Source organism: Hemiscyllium ocellatum, chromosome 7, assembly GCF_020745735.1.
Source record: "Hemiscyllium ocellatum isolate sHemOce1 chromosome 7, sHemOce1.pat.X.cur, whole genome shotgun sequence".
Lineage (NCBI taxonomy): Eukaryota > Metazoa > Chordata > Chondrichthyes > Orectolobiformes > Hemiscylliidae > Hemiscyllium > Hemiscyllium ocellatum.
In genome coordinates this window covers 66019203-66033564 of record NC_083407.1, presented here as the reverse complement: position 1 = coordinate 66033564, position 14362 = coordinate 66019203, and the positions used below count along the sequence as shown (strand labels likewise).

The 14362-nt window shown below is 42.3% G+C and overlaps 1 protein-coding gene across 1 annotated transcript in view; it reads left to right on the top strand.

Moving 5' to 3' along the window:
- dnah9l (dynein, axonemal, heavy polypeptide 9 like) overlaps nt 1–14362 on the top strand; it is a 429781-nt gene that overhangs the window by 248074 nt on the left and 167345 nt on the right. The gene's annotated exons all lie outside the window — the stretch shown is intronic.

Below are 14362 nucleotides of genomic sequence, written 5' to 3'. Positions count from 1 at the left end.
ATAAGGTAGCCAGGAAGAATCTAAAGAGAGAGCTAAGAGAAGCGAGAAGGGGACATGAAAAGTCTTTAGCTGGTAGGATTAGGGAAAACCCAAAGGCTTTCTATAGGTATGTCAGGAATAAAAGGATGACTAGGGTAGGTATCGGTCCAGTCAAGGATAGTAGTGGGAAGTTGTGTGTGGAGGCGGAGGAGATTGGAGAGACACTAAATCAATACTTTTCATCAGTATTCACTCAGGAACAGGATATTCACTCAGGAACAGGACACTGTTGCTGATGTGAATATGGAGTCACAAATGATTAGAATGGATGGCCTGGAAATATGCAGGGAAGAGGTTCTGGGAATATTGGAGAGGATGAAAATAGATACGTCTCCTGGGCCTGATGGCATTTACCCTAGGATCCTATGGGAAGCTAGGGAGGAGATAGCAGAGCCATTGGCCTGGATTTTTATGTCGTCATTGTCAACGGGAATAGTACCAGAGGACTGGAGGATAGCGAATGTGGTCCCCTTGTTCAAGAAAGGGAGTAGGGATAGCCCTAGTAACTATAGGCCAGTGAGTCTGACTTCAGTGGTGGGCAAAGTCTTAAAGAGAATAGTAAGGGATAAGATTTATGAACATCTGGATAGGAATAACGTGATCAAGGATAGCCAGCATGGTTTTGTGAAGGGCAGGTCGTGCCTCACAAACCTTATTGAGTTCTTCGAGAAGGTGACTAAGGAAGTGGACGAGGGTAAAGCAGTAGATGTGGTGTAGATGGATTTTAGTAAGGCATTCGACAAGGTTCCCCATGGTAGGCTAATGCTAAAACTACGGAGGTATGGCATTGAGGATACATTAGAGGTTTGGATTAGGAATTGGCTGGCTGGAAGGAGACAGAGGGTAGTAGTTGATGGACTATGTTCATCTTGGAGTGCAGTTACTAGCAGTGTACCACAAGGATCTGTTTTGGGACCATTGCTTTTTGTTATCTTTATAAATGATCTAGATGAAGGGCTTGAAAGCTGGGTAAGCAAGTTTGCGACAAAAGTCGGTGGAGTTGTGGATAGTGAGGAGGGAAGTGGTAGGTTACAGCGGGATATAGATAAGTTGCAGAGCTGGGCAGAAATGTGGCAAATGGAATTCGATGTAGCTAAGTGTGAAGTCATTCACTTTGGTAGGAGTAACAAGAAGATGGATTACTGGGCTAATGGTAGGCTACTTGGTAGTGTGGATGAGCAGAGGGATCTTGGTGTCCATGTACACAGATCTCTGAAAGTTGCCACCCAGGTAAATAGTGCTGTGAGGAAGGCATATGGTGTACTGGGCTTTATTGGTAGAGGAATTGAGTTCCGGAGTCCTGAGGTCATGTTGCAGTTGTATAAGACTCTGGTGCGGCCTCATCTGGAGTATTGTGTGCAGTTTTGGTCGCCATACTATAGGAAGGATGTGGAGGCATTGGAACAAGTGCAGAGGAGGTTTACCAGGATGTTGCCTGGAATGGTAGGAAAATCTTATGAGGAAAGGCTGAGGCACTTGGGGCTGTTCTCATTGGAGAAGAGAAGGTTTAGGGGAGATTTGATAGAGGTGTATAAGATGATTAGGGGTTTAGATAGGGTCGACACTGAGAACCTTTTACCGCTAATGGAGTCAGGTGTTACTAGGGGACACAGCTTTAAATTAAGGGGTGGTAGGTATAGGACAGATGTTAGGGGTAGATTCTTTACACAGCGGGTTGTGAGTTCATGGAATGCCCTGCCAGTAGCAGTGGTGAACTCTCCTTCTTTATGGTCATTTAAGCGGGCATTGGATAGGCATTTGGAAGTTATTGGGCTAGTGTAGGTTAGGTAGGATTCGGTCGGCGCAACATCGAGGGCTGAAGGGCCTGTACTGCGCTGTATCTTTCTATGTTCTATGTTCTATAAGAACACTGGCATATTGTATAACAACTGAATTGGCAGCACAAGTGCAATTTGAAAGGTTTGGCATGGTAGCTATTAGAGGCTACAGGTTGAGCATGATTGGGAGTTAACTTACAGACTATAGGATCTTTAGAGAAGATTGGAAAGTTCAAAAAGGACAAAGGCACAGCAACATTGATCAATCATCTAACTCCAGGAATAAAAAGAAGTGATTTCAGTAAGAATGATCACATAGTTGAAACACTGATTACAACTAAGGAACAGGAGAGAATACAAGAATCTGCTTGTATAGACCAGCTGATAGTAATGAGGCAGTGGATAGACATAGAAACATGGAGATTAGAGAAGCATATAGCTACAATCGCCTCCTTCTTCAGGTCAGTGAAATTTCAGCTGAATGCAAGAACACCATCTGACCCTGACCTGCATATTTATGGAAGGACTTAGAAGCATAAAGTCAGATTTCAGATTGTGTGCTTGGAGCCAGATGGTACTCGATAAATTGCCTGGCTGATGTTTAACTCCTAATCCTCCTGATTTCACTGGTGGGTAAGGTTAAAATTGCCCTTTAGGAGCGTTTTTCTCTGAAAGAGAATGAAGACTCAGGAGGCTGGCAGGATGCAGCAGGTGGAAGTTTACTCATGCAGAAACTGGATAAAGCAAGGACAGGGCCAAAGGATTTTCCCTGAATGTGGTCTCGACGTACGAACTGCTACTTTAACTTAGATCAGAAGATAGATCAATGACGCACTCTTACTCATACAGTATAATGTAGTATTTTTATACATTTCTGTATTACAACGTAATTATAGTCCTTCCCTCCTAATCCATATACCCAATCTGGTAAATCACCTAATCAGTGATAGACACCTGTTTGACCAGCCTCAGCTTCCCATGACTGCATGGTGTTTACCAGCATTACAATCTCTCGTCTTTGGGCGCTTTCTGTGCATCTTATTCATTCCCATTCCAGAGTCATTGGGCATTCTCCCTTAGTGCTGTTTCAGGCTGGCTTACCCCTTAAGGACAGCTTGAATTCTGTTATTTAGGGTCATACAGATGTATAGCATGGAAACAAATCATCCATGTTGATCAGATATCCTAACCTAATCTAGCCCCATTTGCCAGCACTTGGCCCATATGGCTCTAAACCCTTCCTATTCTTATACCCATCCAGATGCCTTTTAAATGTTGTACCAGTGTCCACCACTTCCTCTGGCAGCTCATTCCATACATGCACCACCCTCTGCATGGAAAAGTTGCTGCTTAGATCCCTTTTAAATTTTTCCCCTCTTGCCTTAAACCCCTCTAGTGCTGGATTCCCCGATCCCAGGGAAAAGACATTGCCTATTTACCCTACATGCCCCTCATGGTTTTATAAACTGTATCAGATCACCCCTCAGCTTCCGACACTCCAAGGAAAATAGCACCAGCCTAGTCAGCCTCTCCCTACAGCTCAAATCCTCCAATCGTGGCAACATCCTTATAGATCTTTTTTGAACTCTTCCAGGTTTCACAACATCCTTCCTATAGCAGGGAGATCAGAATTGCTCACATTATTTCAAAAGTGGCCTAACCAGTGTTCTGTACAGCTGCAACATGATCTCCCAGCTCCTATAATCAATGCACTGACCAATAAAGGAAAGCATACCAAACACCTTCTTCACTATCATATCTCCCTATGACTCCACTATCAAGAACTATAAACCTGCACTCTAGGGAATCTTTGTTCAGCAACACTTGCCAGGACCTTAATGTTGAGTGTCCTGATTTGCCTTTCCAAAATACAGCACCTCACATTTATCTAAATTAAACTCCATCTGCCACTCCTCAGCCCATTGACCCATCTGATCAAGATCCTGTTGTATCTGAGGTAACCTCCTTCACTGTCCACTACACTTCCAATTTTGGTGTCATCTGCAAACTTAATAACTATACCTCCTATGTTCATATCCAAATCATTTATAAAATCATTTATTGTATTTGGGTTTTTAAAATCAAATTCAGTTTTTCTTCTTGCGTTTCCCACCATCCTAATTATGTGTGTAAAAATACAAAAGACATTTAGTTTTAACTAGTCGCTACAAGATTTGTAATGTTGATTTCTGTTCTGAAGTTAGTTAAAATTAGGTATTACTATTTCTACTCTTCATACTCTTTCATTAATGGCTGTGAACAATCTATTTTGTCCAGGGCTAATGAAGGTACTTCCTAAAGCCAATTGACTTTCACGCATTAGCATAAATGTTTTGGTTTTTTATATATATATATATATATATATATATTTATCTATATTGATGTTGGAGAATCTCTAACTAGACACTGATACTTAATCTTGCAGAGTTATTAAAGAAAAAACTTTATTATGAAATAGCTACCTGTTGTTCTGATAGCTATTTAGGGAGTTTAGTATACAATATCTCGCATCTGGTGTTACTCGCTAAGTAGTACAACAGTTGTTTCATTACTTGAGATGAGAATATTTGCTTGTTTCTCTCAGGTGTGTTCTTATCATTATTCTTTCAGATAGTTGCTGCTCAAGGCCCCCTTAACTGCCTTTGGAGTAGGTTTCTTCAAAGGTATTATTGTATCTAGATTTGATTCCCTACAGTATGGAAATAGGCCCTTCGGCCCAACAAGTCCACACCAACCCTCCAAAGAGTAGCCCACTCATACCTATTTCCCTCTGACTAATGCACCTAACACTAATGGCAATTTAACATGGCCAATTCACCTGACCTGTACCTCTTTGGACTGTGAGGAAACCAGAGCACCCGGAGGAAACCCACGCAAACATGGGGAGAATGTGCAAACTTCACACAGACAATCACCCGAGGCTAGAATCGAACCTGGGACCTTGGTGCTGTGAGGTAGCAGTGCTAACCACTAAGCCACCATGCTTAAAGGGTGGGACAGACTGTTAGTGTTGCTCATCTCCTTTCAGCCATCTTGTGTTTTAATGTTATTCTGGGCTATCCTTTTTATTATAAGCAGGTACAGGAAATTCCACAGGCCCAAAGTTTCCAACCTATACAGCTGGAGCATAGGAGATTGAGGGATGACTTTATAGAGGTTGATAAAATCATGAAGGACATAGATAAGGTCTATGCAATACGTCTTTTGTTAGGGTAGAGGAGTTCAAAATAGGGAACATTTTTTAAGGTGAGAGGAGAAAAACTTAAAAGGGACCTGAGGGGCAGCTTTTCACACAGATCTTCATATGTGGAATGAACTGCCAGAGGAAGTGGTAGGTGCACGTACAACAGTTACAACATGTAAAAAATATTTGCAAAGGAACATAAATATGAAAGATTTGGAGGTATATGGGCCAAACACATAGTGGGACTAGTATAATTTGGGAAGATTGGTTGGCATGAATGGATTGAACCAAAGGGTGTGTTTACATGTTGTATGACGATGACTGTATAAATGGAGATGAGGATTATCAGATCAGCCGTGATTTCATTGAATAGTAGAGCAGACTCGCTGGGCTGAATGGCCTCGTTCTGCTTCTACATTTTCTGGTCTTATTTACCTTTGGGGATTGTTTGTCAATTCCTAGGTTGTTCTCTCTCTGTCTGTTCCTGCTATTCTCTCTCCCTTTTTTCTCACATTACTATTACCTTCCCTTATCTTGCTTGTAAGCATTGATACACAACATCTTTGCATATTTGGTCCCCACCTCCACTGTTTAGTTCAACACCCACTTTACTTTCCTAGTTCCTTGGTTTTCAAGAACACAGGCCTGAGCATTGTTCAGGTGTTGACCTTTCTAATGACACAGCCCCTGCTTTCCTCAACACTGAGCCACTTCTCCACATCTTCCTTTAATCCAGAAATTCCAACCTTTGAGGTTTTGCTTTGTAATTTAGTATCTAGACCCGTAGAGACCAATTCTTACCAAACTGGCAGAGAGAGCCCCATCTAGAGTCACAAAGTCATAGAGATGTACAGCATGAAACCGATCCTTCGGTCCAACCCCTCCATGCCGACCAGATATCCCAACCCAATCTAGTCCCAACTGCCAGCACCCGGCCCATATCCCTCCAAATTCTTCCTCTTCATATACACATCCATAAAAGGCATAACATTTGCCTTTTAAATGTTGCAATTGTATCAGCCTCCACCACTTCCTGTGGCAGCGCATTCCATATACTGTGTGAAAACGTTGCCCCTTAGGTCTCTTTTATATCTTTCCCCTCTCACCCTAAACCTATGCCCTCTAGTTCTGGACTCCCTAACCCCAGGGAAAAGATTTTGACTATTTATCCTATCCATGCCCCTCATGATTTTGTAAACCTCTATAACGTCACCCCTCAACCTCCGACATTCCAGGGAAAACAGCCCCAGTCTGTTCAGCCTCTCCTTATAGCTGAAATCCTCCAACCCTGGCAACATCCTTGTAAATCTTTTTTGAACCCTTTCAAGTTTCACAATATATTTCCGATAGGAAGGAGACCAGAATTGCATGCAATATTCCAGCTGTGGCCTAACCAATGTCCTGTACATGCGCAACATGACCTCCCAACTCCTGTACTCAATACTCTGACCAATAAAAGAAAACATACCAAATGCCCTCTTCACTATCTTATCTACCTGTGACTCCACTTTGAAGAAGCTATGAACCTGCACTCCAAGGTCTCTTTGTTCAGCAACACTCCCTAGGACCTTACCATTAAGTGTATAAGTCCTGCTAAGATTTGCTTTCCCAAAATGCAGCACCTCACATTTAGCTGAATTAAACTCAATCTGCCACTTCTCAGTCCATTGGCCCATCTATTCAAGATCCTGTTGTAATCTGAGGCAACCTTCTTCACTGTCCACTACACCTCCAAATTTGGTATCATCTGCAAACTTACTAACTGTACCTCTTATGTTCACATCCAAATCATTTATGTAAATGACAAAAAGTAGAGGACCCAGCACCGATCCTTGTGGCACTCCACTGGTCACAGGCCTCCAGTCTGAAAAACAACCCTCCATCACCACCCTCTGTGTTCTACCTTTGAGCCAGTTCTGTATCCAAATGGCTAGTTCTCCCTTTACTCCATGAGATCTAACCTTGCTAACCAATCTCCCATGGGGAACTTTGTCGAACGCCTTACTGTAGATCACATCTACCGCTCTGCCCTAATCAATCCTCTTTGTTACTTCTTCAAAAAACTCAATCAAGTTTGAGAGACATGATTTCCCATGCATAAAGTCATGTTGACTACCCCTAATCAGTCCTTGCCTTTCCAAATTAATGTACATCCTGTCCCTCAGGATTGCCTCCAACAACTTGCCCACCGCCAACGTCAGGCTCACTGGTCTATAGTTCCCTGGCTTGTCCTTACCACCCTTCTTAAACAAACAGTGGCACCACATTAGCCAACCTCCACTGGTTTACAATTCCCTGGCTTGTCCTTCCCACCGTTCTTAAACGTTTGCCAACCTCCAGTCTTCCGGCAACTCACCTGTGACTATCTATGATACAAATATCTCAGCAAGAGGTCTAGCAATCACTTCTCTAACTTCCCACAGAGTTCTAGGGTACACCTGATCAGGTCCTGGAGCTTTATTCAACTTTATGCATTTCAAGACATCCAGCACTTCCTCCTCTGTAATTTGGGCATTTTGCAAGGTGTCACCATCTATTTCCCTACATTCTATATCTTCCATTTCCTTTTCCACAGTAAATACTGGTGAAAAATACTCGTTTAGTATCTCCTCCATTTTGTGTGGCTCCACACAAAGGCCACCTTGCTGATCTTTGAGGGGCCGTATTCTCTCCCTAGTTACCCTTTTGTCCTTAATGTATTTGTAAAGCCCCTTTGGATTCTCCTTAATTCTATTTGCCAAAGCTATCTCATGTCCCCTTTTTGCTCTCCTGATTTCTCTCTTAAGTATACTTCTACTGCCTTTGTACTGTTCTAACGATTCACTTGAACTATCCTGTCTATACCTTGTATATGCTTCCTTCTTTTTCCTAATTAAACCCTCAATTTCTTTAGTCATCCAGCATTCCCTATACCTACCAGCTTTTCCTTTCACCCTAACAGGAATATACTTTCTCTGGATTCTCATTATCTCATTCCTGAAAGCTTCCCATTTTCCAGATGTCCCTTCACCTGCGAACATCTGCCCCCAATCAGCTTTTGAAAGTTCTAGCCTAATGCCATCAAAATTGGCCTTTCTCCAATTTAGAACTTTAATTTTTAGATCTGGTCTACCCTTTTCCACCACTATTTAAAATTTAATGTAATTATGGTCGCTGGCCCCAAAGTGCTCTCCCACTGACACCTCAGTCACTTGCCCTGCTTTATTTCCCAAGAGTAGGTCAAGTTTTGCACCACCCCAACGCACACAAACGAAGCTGCATCAGGACACTATTCAAAAGGGCCACAACACACTGCAGTACACCAGAACTGCAAAAAGAAGAAGAGGAACACCTATACAAGGTATTCGCCAAAAACGGATACCCGCGCAACTTCATCAACAGATGCCTAAGAGAAAGACCACGGAACGAGGACATGCCACAACCAAAAGGACTAGCCACACTACCATACATCAGGAGCGTTTCAGAACTGACAGCCAGACTACTGCGACCCTTAGGACTCATAACAGCACACAAACCAACAGCCACGCTCAGACAACAACTTACTAGAACAAAGGACCCGATACCCAACATGAGCAAAACTAATGTAGTATACAAATACCATGCAAGGACTGCACAAAACACTATATAGGACAAACAGGAAGACAGCTAACAATCCGTATACATGAACATCAACTAGCCACGAAACGACACGACCAGCTATCCCTAGCAGCCACACACGCAGACAACAAGCAACATGAATTCGACTGGGACAACACTACTATCATAGGGCAAGCCAGACAGAAGACAGCCAGGGAATTCCTAGAGGCATGGCATTCATCCACAAACTCCATCAACAAACACATCGACCTGGACCCAATATACCAACCACTACAGCGGACAGCTGAAACTGACAACCAGAAGCGGCAAGGACAGACCACTATAAATACCGGAAGAAACATCAAAGAAGCGCTTCGCAGGAGGCTCCAAAGCACTGATGATGTCGCCTAGCCAGGGAATGAAACGTTTGCAACAAAAACTTCCAGCTCAACGAACAGAACCACAACAGTCCCAGTCTATGTTTGGAAAGTTAAAATCCCCTACCTTAAGCACCCTATTATTCTTAAAGATAGCTGAGATCTTCTTACAAGTTTCTTTTTCAATTTCCCTCAGACCATTAGGGGGTCTATAATACAATCCCAATAAGGTGATCATCCCTTTCATATTTCTCCGTTCCACCCAAATAACTTCTCTGGATGTATTTCCGGGAATATCCTCCCTCAGCATCACTGTAATGCTATCCCTTATCAAAAATGCCACTCCCCCCTCCTCTCTTGCCTCCCTTTCTATCCTTCCTGTAGCATTTGTATCCTGGAACATTAAGCTGCCAGTCCTGCCCATCCCTGAGCCATGTTTCTGTAATTGCTATGATATCCCAGTCCCATGTTCCTAACCATGCCCTGAGTTCATCTGCCTTCCCCGTTAAGCCCCTTGCATTGAAATAAATGCAGTTTAGTTTATTAGTCCTACCTTGTCCCTGCCTGCCCTGACTGTTTGACTCTCTTCTGTTCTCAACTGTACCAGTCTCAGATTGACCTCTTTCCTCACTATCTCCCTGGGTCCCATGCCCCACTTTACTAGTTTAAATCCTCCCGAGCAGTTCTAGCAAATCTCCCTGCCAGTATATTAGTCCCCTTCCAATTTAGGTGCAATCCGTTCTTCTTGTACAGGTCACTTTTACCCCAAAAGAGATTCCAATGATCCAAAAATGTGAATCCTTCTCCCATACACCAGCCCCTCAGCCATGCATTCATCTGCTCTATCCTCCTATTCCTGCCTCACTAGCTCATAGCACCGATAGTATTCCAGATATTACTACTCTCGAGGACATCCTTTTTAAATTCTTGCCTAACTGTCTGTGATCACCCTTCAGACTCTCAACCTTTTCCCTTCCTATGTCGTTGGTTCCAATATGGACAATGACCTCTTGCTGGCCCCTGTTCCCCCGTGAGAACATTTTGCACCCTCTCTGAGACATCCTTGATCCTGGCACCAGGGAAGCAACACACCATTCTGATTTTTCGCTTCTGGCCACAGAAATGTCTGTCTGTACCTTGTACTAGAGAATCCCCTAACACAATTGATCTCTTGGAAACCGACGTACCCCTCTTTGCAATAGAGCCAGTCTAATTACCAGAAACTTGGCTGTTCGTGCTACGTTCCCCTGAGAATCCATCACCCCCTACACGGGCGGCATGGTGGCTCATTGTTATCACTGTTGCCTCACACCACCAGGGTCCTTGGTTCGATTCCAGCCTCGGCCAACTGTCTGTGTGGAGTTTGCACATTCTCCCCGTGTCTGCCTGGGTTTCCTCCAGGTGCTCCGGTTTCCTCCCACAGTCACAAAAATGTGCAGGTCAGGTGAATTGGCCATTCTAAGTTGCCCACTGTGTTAGGTGCACTAGTCAGAGGGAAATGGGTCTGGGTGGGTTACTCTTCGGAGGGTCTGTGTGGACTGGTTGGGCAGCAGGCCCTGTTTCCGCACTGTAGGGAATCTAATCTAATTTCCATAACAGCATTCTTTTTTGAAATGGGTACAGCTACAGAATACACCTGCACTAGGTGTCTACCTCTCTTACCTTTCCTGGAGTTAACCCACCTATGTGCCTGTATCTGAGACTTCCCCCCCCCTTCCTATAACTGCCATCCATCACATACTGTTGCCATTGCAAAGTCCTCATTGCTTCGAACTGTCTCTCCAACTGATCCATTCGATCTGATAAGATTCACAACCAATAGCACTTATTGCAGATATAATCTGCAGTAACCCTTAAACTCTCTTTAAACTCCCACATCTGACAAGAAGCACATATCACTCTATTAAAGGCCATTTTTGCTCCTTCACAATCTACAGACCCAGAAAATAACACCGTCTTATTCCTCTACAAACACTGCCCCAGGTTAACTTAATAGTTATGGCTTATATTTTAAGTTTAATCAAGAGACGTATCTTCAAAAACACATAATCAAGAAAGAACCCACTCGACTCACTACTGCAGACTTTTGTAGGCCATTTAAAACAATTAACTTATCTGATTCTGTGCTGTGAAGTTCGCCCAAACATTTCCTTCAAGATCAGTTTTGAATTTCACTGTTTGTTAATTTTCCAGACGCACTCCGATGTCCAGTGATACATGAATTCAAACAGCAAATGCAGTAACTGTGCAGGTTCACTCTGGTGTCAGTTTCTTTCTTTCTCTCTCCTGCACTGACCTCACCATGTGCTTCCTTTGTCTGCTCTTCTCCCTTTAAAACTGCTGTTGTTTTGACTTTTTTTTCCCCAAAGTTCCAAAACAATGCAACAGCATATAAAACAGTATTTGCTGCTCCTGGAAGTCGAGGAAATCACCCCCAGCACCTAAGATACCTCAAAAAAGGAGCAGCTATTACAGCCAGAAGTTTTTCCTGTCCTCCATCTTGGATTACCCAGAACTCTTAATATTATTGGATAATTGTGCAGGGAGAGTTTTATGGATTCACCTGCCTGCAAACCGGTCAGCAGGGGACCCTAAAATTTTGCCAATAGAGTAACATGGCTGGATTTTCATGGTTACACCTGTGACAATCAGAGCTATAAAGAAATGTCCCCTGCAGGGGCAGGCAGGGGGCCCATATTCCTTTCTGCCCTAAGTTTTTTTTGGGAGGACAGGTGTGGAAGTACACCTGTTCCAATTAACAAGGCAGATGACAGCATTGTGGCATTGTTGAGAGTCTGACAAGTCTCTCAACTTTAATTGAGGCAGCTGGACTACAGTAGTTGTTGGATTTTACAGGAGCTATATACTAGAAGTCATGCACAGGTTAAGTGAATTCATTTTGCCTCCTTCATAGTTCATCAATAAATGCTGTAGCAACAGTTATACCAAGCTCAGTAAAGTGGATTTTGGTTGTGCTGTGATTGGAAGAAATAAATTCCCCCTTAAAGAATGTGTTCAACAGATTGTCCCTTTTGCAAGCTGGCATGCTGTCAAATGAAAGATGAACATTATAACTGTAGAAAAGTCTTCAGATAGGTTTAAAAAGTTAATCCCATTGATAAAAAGATTGAGCACATTTCACACTATTGAAAGGCTGACGTAATATAATAACCACATATTCATTTTCTCCATTTGTTTTTATGTATTCTATCTAGACCTCCAATGAGGTAGCTGTTCTGTAGACTTCTTGTTTACTTGGTGTTTATGGGTTGTTGTCTGTCATCCAACTGTCTAATCCTTTAACAACTGTTTGACATTGGTCACACAGTTTAATAGGTTATTTATCAGCTTGCAACTTTTATAATGGGGTTTATGAGTTCTGGTTATTGGGTGGGGGGGTGATGAGGGTGATGGCAAGTGTGTGACGGGTGATGGTGTGAGGTGAGAGGCAGAGAGTAAAATTGAAGAGGTGAGTGTGAGGGGAGAGCATGAGATGTTGAGGGACTATAAGGATTAAGAGGACTGAGGGGTGAGATGGTGGGAGGATTCCAAAGTGGTCAGAATGTTTAACTGTACTTAGATAAGCCTCTGCCTCAGAAGGAGGGTCTGATTGCTTTTGGGAATGTTGGCAGCTAATCTGCTTCTAGACTGTTTGCAACCTGATTCCTTGGAAGATCCCACATGTAGGACAAGTCCCATGTGTTAATTCCTGCCTCCACCTTGAATTCTAACCACCCATATCAGAGTAAGGGTTCACATGTTTAGAACTAGATGAGAAATTGCTTCACACAAAAGCTTGGAAACCTTTGGAATTTTCTAAACGAGAGTTGTGGAGGTTCAAATGTTAAATATATTCAAGACATGAGTTGATATATTTTTAAATATTAGGGGAAATAAGGAATATAAGAATACAGCAGAAAGGAATTGATGTTGTAGAATAACCTCTATTTTAATGAATAGTAGATCCAATTTAAATAATCACATAACCTACTTCACCTCCTGCTTTTAATATTCTCTTGTTATGTCAACTTTCACAAAAGAAACCTTTGAATTCTTTCCTAATCAGCTGTTGTTCAGATGGAATGTTGACCAAATTGTCATCTTTCTACTGGGCATTGGGTTTGGAAGTAGCAGTGTAGAAGGTGCAAGTCGTTTGTGAGCATCCTACTTCTAGCTTTGATGGTTGTGACAGCAATGCTTTGACGTTAGCATAGAAAAGCTTTTGGGATTGGGTACGGATTATTGCAATAGTAGTGATGCTGAGAGATTGAAACAATTGGTGATCAGTGTGGTGACAGACAATTGTTGACCATCTGTCCTTGGCTTGCATATGGTTATAAATCGTGTTGAAAACAATCCAATAGCAGAAACCCATTAACACTATACTAGGGACTACACAAGTCACCATCAAAAGGAAAAGCCACAGCTGAGGCACTAGCACCTAAAAATGTAAACCAACTATGATCATTTTTGATTTTGCTAAATTGCTGTGGCAGGTTTGTCCCAAACATTGCAACCATTTTCATGTCCTGCACAACTTTTTATGCCAAAACAAGAATTGGAAATGGGAAGATCAATGTGAAAGAGCCTTTACAGAAGCCAAAAAAGCTTTATTAAAGTCAGATGTCCTGACCCATATGACCCAAACTTAACATTGCAACTAGCATCATATGACGTGGCAGCAATTTTTTAAAATGTCTCATCAATTGGTGAAGAGAAGCCAATAATTTTTGCATCAAGATCCGTTCTGAAGAAGGGTCACTGATTTCAAAATATTAACTCTGCTTTCTCTGCACAGATGATGCCAGACTTGCTGAGTTTCTCCAGCAATTTATGCTTTTGTTTCAGATTTTCAGCATCCACAGCTTTTTATTTTATTTTAGGGCCGCAACACTAACAGTTGCCTCATCAACCAGACCAGGGGTGTGGGGCCATCGCCCATCTCAACTTCTGTGGAAAAAGTTAAAAGCAAGAAATGAGGCAATCATGACTTTTGGTACAGCCATGATTTCATCCTAATCTGGAGTATGAAAATCTGACCTCTGGAATAACAATTCACAGCAAAAAAAATGTCAAAAGTAAAAGAAAAACTCTAAAGTTGTCACATTGTCAACTTTATACAAGTGGCTTGTGGGGAAGAAAGTTTGCCATCCTTATCCAGTCTTTTCCAAATGGGAGTCCCACGTCAATGCAGTGGACTTTTAACTGCATACATAGTTCAAGATGGAGATCTATTATTGCCACCATCTTCAGAAATGGGCAAAAATGTCAATCATGCAGTAATGATCAGATTCCAAAAGTAAACATAATTAAAAATAACAATTTTAATGCATATGCAGTTTCATTTAGATTTAAGATGAACATTGTTGCTTTTGGAGTTAATGTTATCCAAATATATTTTTCAATTC